Source organism: Perognathus longimembris, chromosome 22, assembly GCF_023159225.1.
Source record: "Perognathus longimembris pacificus isolate PPM17 chromosome 22, ASM2315922v1, whole genome shotgun sequence".
Classification (NCBI taxonomy): Eukaryota; Metazoa; Chordata; class Mammalia; order Rodentia; family Heteromyidae; genus Perognathus; species Perognathus longimembris.
In genome coordinates, this window is record NC_063182.1 from 15006384 (window position 1) to 15022929 (window position 16546).

Sequence of the window (16546 nt, forward strand, 5' to 3'; positions counted from 1 at the left end):
GTACAGTTGCTTCACAGCATCTTGTCTTGTAAGTATTGCTGTTGTCCTGTTTTATCTTTTACCCTTTTCTCTCCATTTTAATGTTTCCCTTTCCTTCCCTAGTTCCAATAAAGGTACATACAATACCCAGTGTACCAAAGTCAGTTACAGTGACATCAGGGGTAAAACAAAAGTAAAAGGCATAATTTTATATGGCACGTTGGAAATAACAACAAAGATAAGCCACTTATTTCCAAATCTTGTAGTTCATTTCACTTAGGATCATGTTATGTGATCATATGTACATTGCTATTGAAAAACTGTGCTTCTCTGCTGGGACTATCATAGACAAGTACTAATTGTTTCCAATGAGAAACCATAGAGTTTATGTTTCTTTGGGTCTGGCTCACTTCACTTAGTATGGTATTTTTTTTTCCAAAAGTATGGAATGCTTCACGAATTTGCATGTCACTCTCATGCAGGGGCCATGCTAATCTTCTCTGTATCCTTCCAATTTTAGTACATGTGCTGCTGAAGCGAGCACTCCATTCAATTTCTGTAAATGAATGATTCAATGGCTCACCAAACTTTGGCAACATGTTTGTTTCAATAAAAACCAATAAAGCTTGTAGAATTGAAGTGAGCATACTTACAGTACTCTTGACTGATGACATGTTTATGTGCATGTTTGAGAAAAGGCCTTGCCAATTTTGGCCAAGGTGGAGTAATTCATTTCCACAGACACACTCCTTTTTGGTAAATGTGTGTAAATGATAGCTTAACTCATGGGTTAGTCCTGAAGAACAAATAAAACAGTTTTTATGTGGGTTAAAGTGTACCTCTTATCACTCAAACAATAACAGCAATGACTGTAAATGAAATAGCTAAGTTGTTTTTTTGTAAAACACAATTTGGAGGGCTGGGAATATGGCCTGGGGGCAAGAGTGCTTGCCTCCTATACATGAAGCCCTAGGTTTGATTCCTCAGTACCACATATATAGAAAATGGCTAGAAGTGACGCTGTGGCTCAAGTGGCAGAGTGCTAGACTTGAGCAAAAAGAAGCCAGGGACAGTGCTCAGGCCCTGAGTCCAAGCTCCAGGATTGGCAAAAACAAAACAAAACAAAAAACAACCTAACAAAACACAAATTGGAACAACTCAACTCCTATTCCTTTAGTCATATCCCTATTTCATCTGGGTGTTGTTAATGGTTCTGAAGATGAATTCAAGCACTTTCTCTTCCTCATTCACATGTTAAATTTACATTTTATTTGTGCCCCAGAGGATAGACAAATAATGAGTATTTCTTTTAATATGTGTTAGAGTCTTACCTAGTAGGGTCATTTCCATGATTGCCTTAGTGTAGCTTTAGAGATATTGCAGAATGAGAGACTGGCACTCTAATGGCTTCTATGCTGTGCCCAGTGGCTGATATTTGTAGACATATTTAGAGTTTATTACATTAGAAGAAATAAAGAAGAATGATATTAGCTATCAACTAAACATTACTAGCACTAACATCGTTGTCCAGTCTTAGAAGTTATCCTCATCAGAACGAGACAGAAATACTACAGAAGGATCCTTGCTGTTCCATATTGTCCCAAATAAGTCTAACATCCTGAGAGATGGTGAGGTGAAGCTGAAGAACGTGAGCAGCCATTGCACCTCCATATTGAAGCTTGAGCCTGACCGGGCCCTGAAGCTTCCTGGAATAACTGCAGAACATGTTAATGTGAAAATGCAGTCCAAAATAATGAAGGTAGCCAGAGAGAATTCATTTGACTAGAGATCAGTTAAAGTTAGAATGCTTTAGCCATTGTGACACAAAAGAAATGTATTGAAGTGTGGCCAGTGTGCTTTGTGTTCCTGAAACATGGTTAATGTGTCCCCTCAAACAAAGGATGACTTGGGCGACACCCTTGCTACCCAACCGAGATCATTTGATTAAACCAATCATTTCGAACCCCATAAGCTAGCCAATCACCTTCACTTGGCCTGTTCCTGCCATTGATTAGGCCAATCATTCTTAAGAATTATTTTATAACTTTCCTGTGATATGAAGTGATTTGCTGGAGTTGCTATGCTGTTTTATGATTTTCCCGCGGTGTGACATGATTTGCTGTGTGATGATGTGAAGTATGGAATGTTCCCCAAAACCCTACAAAAAACCCTGCTCAATGGAGGGCCGGGGCTCTCGATTCAGACCCGCTGCATTGGTGATGATCGTGATCCCAGGCTCCACCTTGCAATAAAGACTCTGTGTGATTTTTATCTTTACATTGGCTTTCAGCTCCTTGGTGGTCTTTGGGGACCCTGAAATCTGGGCATAACAAAGCGATGAACAAATTCAAGTATGAGGAAGTTTTTATGTGGCAGTGTGGGAATGACAATAAAAATGCACAATATTGTGTCTTCTACAGTGAATGGAAACCAAGGTCAGCAGTTTTCTACATTAAGAGAGACCTCCTCACACACCTACAGATATCTTCAGGTCAGTTAGGAGGTTCATCTTACGTGACAGAAGGCACAGAATTACTTGTTTATTGTTTTCCACTGGGATAACTCAACTTAATTGTATTCTAAGAGCAATGCCTACCATTCCCATCTTATAAGACGGAATTCATCCAGTCATCATATCAGGATCAAATCTTTGGAATTTACAATGTATCTGAGCTCCCAAAAAGAGTCTAGGTCTACTTATCTTTGTCCTATCATCCAGCAGACACCCATGAGACAAGAACACAAGAAAAATAAAATGTTTTTACTTAGGGAAAAATAGGAAAGAACATTTTATTTACTGATCCATAGCACTGGCAGAATACACTGAGTACAATACTGTGAGATCTATCTATTTCGGGAACGGAATATGGTTAGTGCCTGATATTTGTCCCTGGAAATTAGCACATAACATTCATGACATTCAACTTCACCCTTAAATGGCCTTCTGTTTCCAATTTTTGTGATAATGTTAAGATATAATTCAAAACTATGCTTTTTTAGACTATTTCTTAGTTTAGTTCCTGAAGAAAAAATGATAGTATCCAATGAGTCTTTTCCTAAGCAGGAAAGTCTTTGGTTAACTCGTGCACCAAAAGCAATGCCCACTATTTTCTCTACTTTGGTTCAGTTTACAAGGAAGGTACAGAATAGTCCTAAAATTCTGAAAAGTGCTTTTGGTTAGAAAAAGTCTATATTATATACTATATACTATACATTACCTGAATTTTTCACATTTCTGATACAGATACCTTTGGGTTTGACACTACCCTAGATCATGTATAAATATACATATCTTTTACATGTTGGAACTAAACATTTTTGAATAGTTTTATTTCCCAGTCTAGTTTTTGTCAGGTTAGAAATCATTTCTTCTAAAGTTTGTCTACTTCTACCTGAAGCAAGGTGGCAACTGTCAATGTGATTTCATGCTTTAGTGGGTCAGTTTTTGCCATGTTCAGATGATAGTTATCGGTTCTGAAAGCAGAAAGAAGAAAAGGTAAGAGAAAGAGAATAAAGTTACTGCCACAACACATTGGATTGACCAGATTCATTGGGAATATTGGCTCCAATGCTTTAGGAAAGCAAAAATAGTTGTCTGTTTTACAATATAGTACAGTAATAGTGATGTAAGTGATTGGATTGATTTCTTTCAGTGACCAACTCTGGAATTGATTGCATCCCTTTTATGCTTTTTGCAAATATCCCACAGTTCACAATAATTAGTATTGATCAGTGGTTAGAAAATAATAAATACATGTGTTTTCACTATTGTTTGTATTTTTTCTTCACTGTATCACTTGGATTATAAAACTAAGAACAAGGAGTGAAACATACTACTATCCTAGACTTTAGAAATAGCAAATGAGGAAGTGGCACTGTGGCTTAAGTGGTACAGTTCTAGCCTTGAGATGAGGAGCTCAGGGACAGAGCCTAGGCCCAGAGTTCAAGCCCCATGACTGACCAAACAATAACAACAAAAAAGAAATAGAAAATGTAAAATAGTATAATTTATAGCATAAGAATTAAAAATAGACTTTTACAGGACAAATTCCTTTTACTTATAAATTACTATGATCAGAGAGTTCATCAGATTTCACATATTCAACTGGACACTTTGGAGAAAAAGAAATAGATCTCTAGCAACATATCATAATCAGAATGTCTTCAGATCTTACAGTACTTATAGTAAAAGCTAGGCAGTAAAGGAGCAATATGTATTTGAAGCTCAGAAGTCTCTCTACCATACAAACTACCAAACATACATGCCTTCCATAAACTCACTTAAGAAGTGATTTAAGGTTTTTATCGATTGACAAGGGAGTAAAATAATAAGGGGGAAAAGAGGTCTCTTGTTTCCATATCTTGGATTTCAATTCAGTACACACATTATTTTATGTAACTATGAAGAGGTAGTTAGGCATTGTATTTTTGTGTTTCTATCTTGAGAGTGTCTTTTTTTGGTCTCATTGTGTGTATTTCTATTCCTGTATAATTTATCATGTCCTAGTGCATTCAATGGAAAATGGGTGAAAAATTGCAGCAGTGGAGCTCACTGGACACTGATGAAAGTGTGCTAAACAACTTGTGTGTGGAGACTGGGGACTGAGAGAGAATGAGGCAACAGAACATGTCATCCTGGAAATGCACTCAGTTCCTGACTCCTGTCATTGTAATCTCTCTACATCATCTCTAACATAACAATAAAATAAATTAATTTTAAAATAATAAAGGCAAGGGTCTGAGGAAAGAAAGCGAAAGGGAGAGAATAAAGGAAATAAAGAAAGGAGGAGGAAGGATCAGAGGAGGGAAAGATCAGGAGAAAGCATTATATACCAGAAAGAGAAGAGCCTAAATGGAAGAAAGGAAAGAAACCTGTAGATAATGGTTTTAAGGTTATTGTACATCCTGAGATTATTTCCATGGAAATAAAGGTTAAAGGGAAAACACTTTAGTTAAGAGTAAGCTCAAAAATTTGTGGATAAGGAAAAGGAATGGCTCATTATCTGCAAACCTGTTGAAAGCTAGTGAAATTATCCGTCCATGGATGATAGTCAATGCCTGTAATTGACTGCATCACAAGAGTATAAGCAAGGATGTTTCTAACCTGATGAATACCATAAAGTGGTGCCTTTCTGTTAATTGATATCCATGCAAATGTCTACTAATTCCTCTGAACTATAATGTGAAAGAGATCACAAATTACTCCAATAACTGAAATTACCCCAGAAGGACACATAAGAAGTGGTAAATAAAAGTTTCCTTTGCGTAAGGAAGCTGTAGGGTTTGATATTGACAGAGACTTAATTTTCATTGTTTTCCCTTTTGCCTCCGTTTTTTCCTGTCACATGTATGCATTAACAACTCAGAAATTAGCCATGACAGAAGGCAAAATGTAGGTGCTAAGATAAAAATGACTAAAGAAGTTAATTATGTGTAGACATGGCAGGTCTTCAAGAAACAATTTTGTGGGTTAAGCATATGAAAAAAGGCCTAATGCTTGCTAAGAATGCCCTCTCCATGAGCTACATCCATATTAATATGTTTTCAACACTTATGAGTAAAATGCAGAACAGTGTATATAAGTGAGTCCTATTTTCATAGAAAAGACACGTATTACATCTAAGTGTTTTTTTATTAAAACACAAAGGTATACACATATGTGAAGAAGCTGGGTGTGTGTACATGCAAATCTATAACATATAGATTTGTTTCTTATTCCTAAAAGATATTCAGAATGATATTTTTAATGGACAGGACTCACTGATTACTTTTGAGGAAAAGAGCACATGGCATAGGGCCAAAGTTAGAAGAACATCATTTCCTTTTCTAATCTTTTTGAGTGCTGAGGAGAAATACAGGATCAAACACAAACTATACAAATGTTCTACAATGGAGTTACATGCCCAATACCAAGGTATATTTTTTTTTGTAAATACTTCCATGTTTTTGATTCATATATTTATTTAATAATATCTCAAAATTTAAATAAGCCTAAATATAGATAAGTGATGAAATCATACAAAAGTTTATTGTTATAGAAATCTGAAGTTATCATTTGTATATTTACTGATTTCTCTTATACTTCCCTGAAATTTGTTCAGGTGGTGTACTTCAGTCCAATGACATAGCCATTTCTGGACTTCCATTTCTCATCCATGATTCAATAGCATTTAACACCATGACTTACTGGGACTTATCTTTCCATTTCCTGAGTACTGTGATTTCATGGTTGTACCACCAGGTCCAGGAACTGTCATTTGTACAAAAAATGAGATGAAGTTGCATAGCTTTCTGCTCTATATAATACAGTGTTTAGGTTCATCACTAAGGAAACAGGACAGATTCTGAATTGGACTCCAAACCACAAGTTTTAGAGTGGATTATTGAATAGACATTGCCCCTAATCATTACTAAAGCAATCTGCTATGTAATGTTTTAGGTAGAATGTAACCTGGTTTAACTGTGAATCTAAAATTTCATCAAGTTAGTGTTGCAGTGTACATTCAAGTGCTTACTGTATTTGGATAGTATGAAAGGTAAAGTTCATGTTCAGGCAGGATCTGTTGCTTGTGTATCTGTATCTCACTTTTTCCATTAGTGGCTGATGTATGTGTCTGTGTGTGTGTACAAACACATATGTATATGTACATACATATGTATATATACACACATGTCCATATCTGTATATACACAAATTTAAGACTTAAAATATGAGAAGTAAAATCTATATTCACATTTCTCCACTTCTTCTATATAAATGTATGTATATATATAGTAAGATACATATGTGTACATACATATACATATATATGTATTTATGATTAAGCAATTTGTGATTAAAGACAGTTATTCCGAGTAGTATTAATGTTTCCAGAGAATGAAAGAATAATTATTTCCAATTGTTATGATTTGCAACCTGAAATTTTAGATACTATTTTTTTTTTTTTTTGCCAGTCTTGGGCCTTGGGCTCAGGGCCTTAGCACTGTCCCTGTCTTCTTTTTGCTCAAGGCTAGCACTCTGCCACTTGAGCCATAGTGCCACTTCTGGCCATTTTCTATATATGTGGTGCTGGGGAATCGAACCCAGGGCTTCATGTATACCAGGTGAGCACTCTATCACTAGGCCATATTCCCAGCCCCCTAGATACTATTTTGTACTTACATTAATTTGTCTAAAAAAGAAAAGGAAAATAAGTTACTTTTAGATTCAGAATTCATATGTGTCTGGTGAAGAATCAACTGGAAAAATAAATCCCCAAAAGAATTAGACTATGTGAGGAATTGAGTAGGATTACAAAAAAAAGAACAACACTAATTTTAACTTATTGTTAGATAAAAGTACATTGTAAGAAATGCATAAAAATGAATCAAATGTACATCTCCTCTGTGACTTCTTTTCTGTGGGTGACATTTATGGAAATAATTTTTTTATTTTATAATAAACATAACTTTGCAGAAGTCTGAAAACTGCATATAAAAGTTAGTGCTTTAAGAATCCCCTATCCTAGAGCTGAACACTGTTATTAATTTTTCAACTGAAGAATTTGGTTCTTTATGTAATTATAAATAGTTTTAGATTGTTCATATATTTATTTTTCAGGAAAAACAATAATCTTGCTTCCCAAGACAATCTTAAAATATAACAAATAAAAATGTATATTCATATTTTTCATTCTTTCAACTGTAAAGTGAAACATTGTGTTTCATTTTGGAGGATATTTCATACATATGTGCATTATATGCTAAATACATTTTGAATTGCTTTTTTGGTTGAATTGCATTATGAATACAGTATTGAATTACATTATGTCTGAATGTCAGTACACCTAATAAATATAAGGAATGATATTAAATTTTCAGTATGCAAATCTAAAAAATCTACATTGCAAAGTATGTGAGTTGTGAATTGCACACCTTCATTCCCTAGAGTTCTAGTCAACTTTCTTCAAGTGCAAAGTTCTTAAGATTCACATCAGTGCACTCTTGGAACCTAAATTTATAACGTCCTCATCTATCTTATTCTTTTCCTTTTTTTCTAAACTGTTCATTCATCAGGCACTTCATTGTGTAGTTTTTTCTTGAGTAGTTGCTGTTTACTAAATGCTATTCTAAGCATATCTAGTGCTGAAAAAAAAAGTACAGGAATCTCCCCTTTTATAATGTCTATTCCACAAGGAAACATGAAATTGTGAAAGGATCAATTAATGAATTAAATCAGAAGGATAGAACTTTCTTGCCTGAGTGGGCTATCACATTGCTCAGCACTAAAGACAGACTATGTTTGGGTCAATATATTTTATATTTACAATATTATTTAACTAGATGCTATGATTAAGCTGTTGAAAGGAACATTAAGCAAAAATTCTCAGGATTCTCCCATTTCCAAAGTTGCCTTTTTTTCACTCGTACTCCTCTGTAAGGGGTGTCTCCAATCTATGTATCTAACAAGTATTCACATGCTCCATAGTAATAATGCAGCACATGGCTTGCCCCATCTACATGATTTTTAAGTTTAAAGGCCTTGTTCATTTTTTTTCTTTCCTAGAACTTTTCATAATCTATTCCTCATTTATTTTGAGCAGATTTAATGTCTGTGAGGTAGGATCTTTATTCCTCTATTTCCTGTTGAGAAGCACAGTGTCTAGCATAGAATGATTCTTAGAAAACAATATTTGAAGAAAGCTAAGAAGTATTTATAGATGCCCAGATTAGACAGTGGAATATCTGCAGGTAGTGAGTGGAAAAGGAAAGTGGTATACAAATAATACATGTCATTGTTCATGTTTTTAAATCCAATCAACCAGAAAAAAAGTAGATCCAGAATAGTATTTTGGGGTGAAACTCACATGACTTTTTCTACACTTACTTTCTGTAGAATTTTCTTCTATCTTTTATCAATTTATAAAAATAGTCTCTCTCTGTCTCTCCCTGTCTCTCTCTCTGTCTCTTTGTCTCTCTCTGTCTCTGTCTGTCTGTCTGTCTCTCTGTCTCTCTCTGTCTGAATCTCTCTCTCTCCCTCTCTCTCTCTCCTTCTCTCCCTCTCTCCCTCTCTCCCTTCCCTTCCCACTTCCTGGACGCAGTAACAACCAGAATATTGAAAACACTGTGATCTATAACACTGTGATCTATGTGTTGTTTCCTTAGAGACTTGTTCTATATTACCATCATACCTGTGATATGACTTTAAAAAATATTTTCTTCAAAGAACAGATATAAAGTATTAGGCCAGTAAGAAATATACTTAGTCTACTTATGTGCAAAGATGTACTATTGTTCTTTAGGTAATAAATTGATTCAGATTATTTTAGGTATTCCATGTGTAATCTAAAGATAGTTTTTTCTTTTACGAAAACTTAAGTGCATTTAATTGCATGGGAAGAGGTTGAGTGTTTTTTTATAGTAACTGATAGCACAATCATAAATATAACCACAATCATTATATAAGTTCTACTCAAATTACTGTCAAAGTGAGCAACTTTTATAGAATGTGAAAAGCTTGTTGGCTATCTTGCATACTTGTCCTATTGAACTATTTATTGGCTATGGATTGCAAGCTACATTCCTACATCCTAAAGAACTGTGTTCATCACCTCAGAGATTACCCATCCCCTCAGTGGTTGCATCCTTGCTAAAGAGGACACTTTTTTTTTAGAGAGAATGCATTCTATGTTTCATATTTGTGTAAGAAGCAGCATTTCTTATGAAGTGCTTTACACTCTATTTGGATATCTGAGCCTGAACTTACTGAGAGCCAAATATGCCACCCATAAAACAAAACAAAAAATGCCTTCTTAGATTTATATAAACTAGAAATTTTCCACAAGACAATTTCACATATATGAAATAACTATTTTTAACAACTGTTAGAAAATTCTATACTGTTATACCCATCTCAGTTTCACCTGAGTTTAGATCCTATTTAATCCAAGATGATCTTCTTTTAATGTGTTTTCCCTACTATTTATATTTTATTAATTTTTTTTCCTGTTGAAATTCCTGCAGTCAGGGAATGAAATTATAGTTTATTGTCCATAGAAATGTGTTATTCATAAAGTATTATTTTAAATCAGATCAAGAAGTATAACTTTCACATTTCCCCTCAAATGTGGTCTAAGATAAACATGCATGTAAACACAAACAAGACTAAACATACATATATATGTGTGTGTGCATGTGAATATTTAAATACACATGCATTCACATATATAGACATATATATACAGACACACACATAAATCATCTCTCTCTCTCTCTCTTTCGATCTCCATTTTATTTTCCTAAATATTCCTTAACAAACTACCTCCAAATGAGTGGATTAAAATAACAGACCCTTTTGCAATAGAAGTTCTGGGAACCAGCAGCCCAATGTCAAGGTTTCAGCAAGTCTGTTTCCCCTCTGGAGATTCAGAAGAAAGCTAGTCCATTGGTGGCTGACAAGTGTCCTTGGCTTATGGTACCTCATTATGATCAATCACCTTCCTTTGAATTATCATTTAGTTTTCTGTCTGGTTTTCTTTTTCTCTTAGACATATCTTCTCTTCTGTTTTTTTCAAGGTCATTTGTCATCAAATTTCCAGCCTGCCTGGATGATCCAGGATGACCTACTGAAGGAAACTCTTTTAGATGGTAAAATAATATTAATAGTTTACAGAAATTTTGACATGGGCATATTTATTGGAAAACTCATGTCTGAATCATTAGACACCAATACATATTGCCTATTTAAACTTGATTATTTTGCTTTGCCACACCTGTTTCTCTAAATTAGCAAGAGATAATCCACATAACACTGGATCTTAGCAATAGCTCCAGTCTATACTCAGAATAGTCTTTCTGAGAAAAGAAAGTTACTATTGCCATCTCATTTTTCTCATCATAGACAATTTTTTCCACTTAAGTGGCTTCCCATGCCATGTAACCAGAAGATGCAAATATCTCTCATTTTATTATATCACTTTGCTACTCTCATATCATATATTTGCTTTTAAATTTTTCTTTCTTTCTTTACTTAAACATATATCTCACCCACAAGAAAAACGGTTCTTCTTCATTTGTCTACTTAAGGTTGTTAGGTCAGAGTATTCAAGTTGTTATTCTTAAAGTAATTAGTAACAACCTATTAAATTAATAATGCTTGCATTTATGTCAATTGTAGTCTTCCCATCAGGAATAGGGTAATATGGCTCAGTATGTAGCTAGTGTGTTAACATGGGTGGGAATCAGAGATTGTCTTTTGCATTGCTGAAATATATTTTGAAGGATGGTTTCCTTGTGGCAATGCAAGTAACTGAGGGAATGATTCTATCTCTGCCCTGGTTAAAAATAAAATGCAACACATGGTTTTAATGATTGTTTGCTTCTTCTATTATTCACCTTTCCCAGAGGCACCACAGAAAATAAAAATTTAACCATGAAGGCAAAAACAAGAATGTTCACGATCCAGTTAAGTTGCAAACTACTTTGTATGAATTAAATATCTTCCTTCTTGCTGTTTTTTTTAGTGGAAGTTTTCAGAGCTGCTGTAGTCCTAGCTCTCATTTCCCCCAAATCCATTTCCATTTCTTATGGCAAAATCAAGGAAGCTGCATGACATTCTTGTCAAACCAGGGCATGCACCTTCTTCATAATGCTCAGGACACTGCTCTTCACAGAATAAATGATCCAAAAATGATTCATTCATTGACTCCAAACATTTTACAAAGGAGATAATTTGTAAGAATGTGTGTTGTTCTAAAACATTCATCCAAGCAGAGGAAATTATAATTCTCATTCAAGCAAAAAGAGGTCTGAACCAAAAATGTTAAGGATACGGATGGGGTGAAGAGGACTGACAGGAGCTGATAAATATTACCCCCAAAGCACTCCAATATATGCTCTTAAGGTTATATTTGCCAAAGTATGGGTGATCATTTTGCTGAGCAGAAACACAGACAACTTTTATATCAGTGGGTATATGACTACAGACAGGTGCACTTGCTTGTCTTGGTTCTTAGTGAAACACTGAGAAGTGAAGAATAATTAATAGAATATTAATGCATTGGCATCCAGACCAAGTTCTTTCTAAGCAGATGCAACTCATAAAATAGAAAAATAATGAAATGACAGTAGACCAGTGTAGAATTCTACTAATATCAGTGGTAACCAATAAATTATGCCTATTATGTCTACCTACATATTGGTGACTCATCTTATAAACTGATTTGGCACTGAGAAATTTATAGGGAAAAATATTTGACCATTTGAAGAAAAACTACAAAGAGAAGACAAGAAATAACATTGCAAAGACACTTAATAAAATGTCAGTAAATAAGCAAGACAAATGGTACCACTACAGTTCAAATTTTGAGTGTTCCCTAAAGTTTCATGTGTCAAAGATCTTTGGTCCCCAATGTGTTACATTTGGGTGGAGACTGTGGAAGGTGGAGCCTCTTCAAGTGTGATATTAGGCCACTGGTATTCTGTCCTTGAAAGGGATTGTGAGATTCAATTCAATTTCTTTTTCATTCTTCTGCTTCCTGGACATACATTAAATGGTTTTTCTCCATTACAGACTTCATATTTTTTAATGCTTTATTGTCAAGGTGATGCACAGTTACATATGTAAGGTATTGAGTATATTTCTTGTCAAATTTGTTAACGTCCTCCTTCAGTTTTCTCCCATCTGCCCTTCTCAGCCCCTACCCAGTTGTACAGTTAATATCCAATAGTTTGCCTGGTGATTACCACTACTGGGATGGTTTGCTCTTTGTCCTTTGTCTCACCATTTTGATATTCCACTTTGCTTCCCTAATTCAGATAAACATATATATGATACCCAGAGTACCAAAATCAAATACAGCAACAACAAGGGAAAAAGTATAGGAAAGAAAAATGAAGAAAAAAGAAATGATTTCACATAGTACATTAAAAATAACAGCAACAATGAAAAACATCTTGTTTTCATATTTTTCCACTATGAACTTCTGGCATGAAAATCAATCCAAGGCAATGGAACCAACCAATACTCCAAAACCGTGAGCCAAATGTAGCCTTTCCTCCTAATAAGTTAATGATCTCAGATATTTGTTCTAGTACAGAATGTTGACTAACACTGTATACAAGAGGAATGGCAGTGTTAAGTGGCAATGCTAGAATCACACTGGAGTTGACAGAGCGCTTGATGAAATGCACTTGGTGGAGATGGCTAGTGATGGCTCCTGCTGTTTCACGTAAGACATTCTATGCCAGGTTGCTGATGTACCCAGCGGCTTGGGTAATATTTGAAATTTAGTGTGAAAAATAGAGTGTTAAAAGGCTTGACACCAAAGTAACCAGTGTCTCACAGTCTTTTTACATACTTAGTCTCAGAAAAAGAATTAGTGTTATAAATTTTAGTCACAGAGAACTGATAAGATTTCCAGACCCTCAGAAAGAGCTGAAATGACATTAATATAAAATTGTGCAATAGGCAGGTGCTATAATTGGGTTAAAAAGCCCAAAGTAATGTAAATATTGACAATCTATATTTTCTAGACAGTTTTAATTAAAAAAGAATACTGTAGAGTTTTCTACTATTGTATCCTAAATAAGAGTTTTCTAGTGTTGTAGCCTAACAAGTTCAGTGTATCATTAGTTTTTATAATAGTCTTTGATATGCTGTATCTTATGTGGATCAATTGAATATAATTTTTTAAACATAGTAGTTTTAGAAAAAACACATAGAAATATTTAAGAAAAAATAGTAGTATTTTGAAAAGTACGCAGTTAAACTGATACATTTTTTCTAATCAGAATATACACAGCACAAAATTTATCTGTATACTCCATTTAAAATAACTCACAACAGTTTACTTTGTACATTTAATAGAAAGTTGATCTTCCAAAAGGTCTGCAGTGCAAATTTATTTTTTTTCCATTGGAGAGTTTTCTGTGCTACAAGTTTGTTTTGAATGCAATTTGCAAGTAAAGTAACTATGAGTTCTGATTCACTTAAACAATTTATAGAAAAATGTATCTTATAGGAGTAAGTTTCCTTTATCATTTAGAATCCTGTTCCATTTTTCTCTTTTAGTAAATGTGTGAAAGAATGGAATATTTAGTTTCTATATCTGATGCTTTAATGTTTTAATGCCTTGCTGACTCTAAACATATAAGCCATCCCAAGTTACTCAATTCTTAGACATAGAAAATATTCAACCACAAATATGATATTCCTACACATACAAGGTTGAGTGTATTCTTTCTTTTTTTTCTTTTTGTGCCTATTGTAGAGATCAAACTCAGGGCCTAGGACTGACCTTGAGCTTTTTCTCTCAAAGCTAGTGCTCTACCACTTGAATCACAGTGTCACTTTTTTTTACGTAAATCTTTTATTTTTTTATTGTCAGATTGATGTACAGAGAAGTTACAGTTTCATATGTTCAGCATTGGATACATTTCTTGTACTGTTTGTTACTTCCTCCCTCATTCTCAACTTCCCCCTCCCCCTTTCCCTCTCCCCCCATGAGTTGTTCAGTTGGTTTACACCAAACAATTTTGCAAGTATTGCTTTTGGAGTCATTTGTCTTTTTATCCTGTATCTCGATTTTGGTATTCCCTTTCACTTTCCTATATCTAATACCACTATCTTGTTTTGTTTTTTGTTTGTTCTCTCTCTCTCTCTCTTCTTTCAAACTTGTTGCCACATACCTCATTTTTCTCCCACTTTCCTTTTCCCCAATCCCTTCCCCACCAAGTTGTACAGTTAGTTTACAACCAATTGTCTTGTAAGTATTGCTGTTGCACTGGTTCACCCTTTGTCCTTTGGCTCACCATTCTGATATTCCCCTTCCCTTCTCTAATTCAAATAAGCATATATACAATAACCATGGTTCCAAAATCAAATACAGTGACAACAGGGGCCAAACCATAGGGAAGAAAAATGCAAGAAAGAAGAAATAATTTCACATAATAAATTAAAAATAACAATGAAAAAATACTTGTTCCCACATCCTGTAATTCATGTCATTTAGCATCATATTATATGATTATATGTACAGTCATTGAGCTATTGTGATACTCTGCTAGGACTGTAAGCATTTTCCTAGCCTCAGGTCCTCAGCTCCTAGCCCCCAGACCCACCCATACCTAATGATCCACTCCTACTCACGACCTAACTACTTCCCCTTTACCCACAGAGAGAGAAGCTGACACCTGGCTAAGGTGCAGATGCCATGTAGCTCCCTCTTCCGTGGGAACTATGGCCCCACTAATAAACCTCCTTATGAACCTTCTTCTCCAGCCTGTGATTATTTCCACATGGTCCTCTGGGATGGATGGGACCTATGCCTTCAAGGACTACCTTAGATATACAGTTGCCATTTTTATCCTAAGAATGAGAGAAAAATAAGTATATGTAACTGAAATGTTAAGACAATTTTGAAAGGATCATTTCATTTTTTTAACTCCTCTGTTCAGTACAGAGATCATCTAAATTGTGCAGATTTTTAACTTCAGGGATTGTTGACATTCTGTCTACCACAGTTCATCAGGACATAAAATGTCTTTAGCAAAGACAGATGTTTTTGAGACACTGTGCACTAAGTGTTGACCCCTATTGGCCTTCATCTGCCAACCACTTGATGTTCACACAGAAAGAAAATGAGTACTGTTGACATACTGCCAAAATCTTGTTTGTGCAAACCACTCATGATTAGAGCTTCGGACATCAATAAACTGTCCTGGCATCAGTAGGCTAGGACATTGGGATGTCTTTTATCCCCAAAATATGGGATTCTGGGTGATTGTACTATTTTTACTTATGGATACAATTTTAAAAGATAGTGACCTTTCATGCTGAAGACTGATAATGTTTCCTGTTTCAGTTCTCAACCAAAAAAAAAAAAAAAAGACATGTTACCAAGGTAATGCTAGAATAGGCTAATTAGCTGATTGATTCAGTAGGCATGTTGTCATTGAGAACCTACTTCTTTTTATAAAGCAAACTAGGAGATTAAATAAATGCTCCTTATTTTTTAAAAAAATCTTATGAATTTTGTCCTGCAACTTATGCTATAAGGTACATACAAAACATTTTTGTTTTTGTTTTTGTTCCTTCATTCTTTAGGCTTTCTTGGTAGCATTTTCCAGTCACTTAATCCTGTATCAATTCATTAATCTTTAAGTTCTTTATGTATAAAAGGAAAATAATGGCAGCAATCATGACTTTGACAACAAATAAGTAATTATTAAATAAAGAATGTTTCTAAAGAAGAAGTAAGATTATTACAAACACTACTATCTGGTAGAGACAATCAGCTAAATAAACACTAATAATCTGAATAATAAGTATAATTATTTTTAAATGACAACCAAAATAATGATAGGATTATAGTAATAGCTTCTATGGGAGTATCTCATGACTAAACTTCACTATATATTTAAATTTCAGAACCAAAAGTGTGTATTATTACAGCCAGAGTACAACAAAATATTCTTGTGAAATTAACTATAGAAAATCAAAAATGCACTATTACTAATTAGATGGATAAAGATTCTGATGGACTAATTATTACCAATTAGTACATATCTAGGTTAGTCCTAGCAGAAA

The 16546-nt window shown here is 34.5% G+C and overlaps 1 long non-coding RNA gene and 1 other non-coding gene across 2 annotated transcripts; both read right to left on the reverse strand.

Moving 5' to 3' along the window:
* Positions 1–372: 372 nt before the first annotated feature.
* Positions 373–14109, reverse strand: LOC125340118. The gene is made up of 3 exons (XR_007208687.1): positions 14099–14109; positions 12978–12982; positions 373–522 (listed from the first exon to the last, which is right to left on the reverse strand). It is a non-coding gene; the product is annotated as an uncharacterized LOC125340118 (long non-coding RNA).
* LOC125340223 lies at positions 417–523 on the reverse strand. Its single transcript, XR_007208707.1, has one exon. It is a non-coding gene; the product is annotated as a U6 spliceosomal RNA (small nuclear RNA).
* Positions 14110–16546: the final 2437 nt, after the last annotated feature.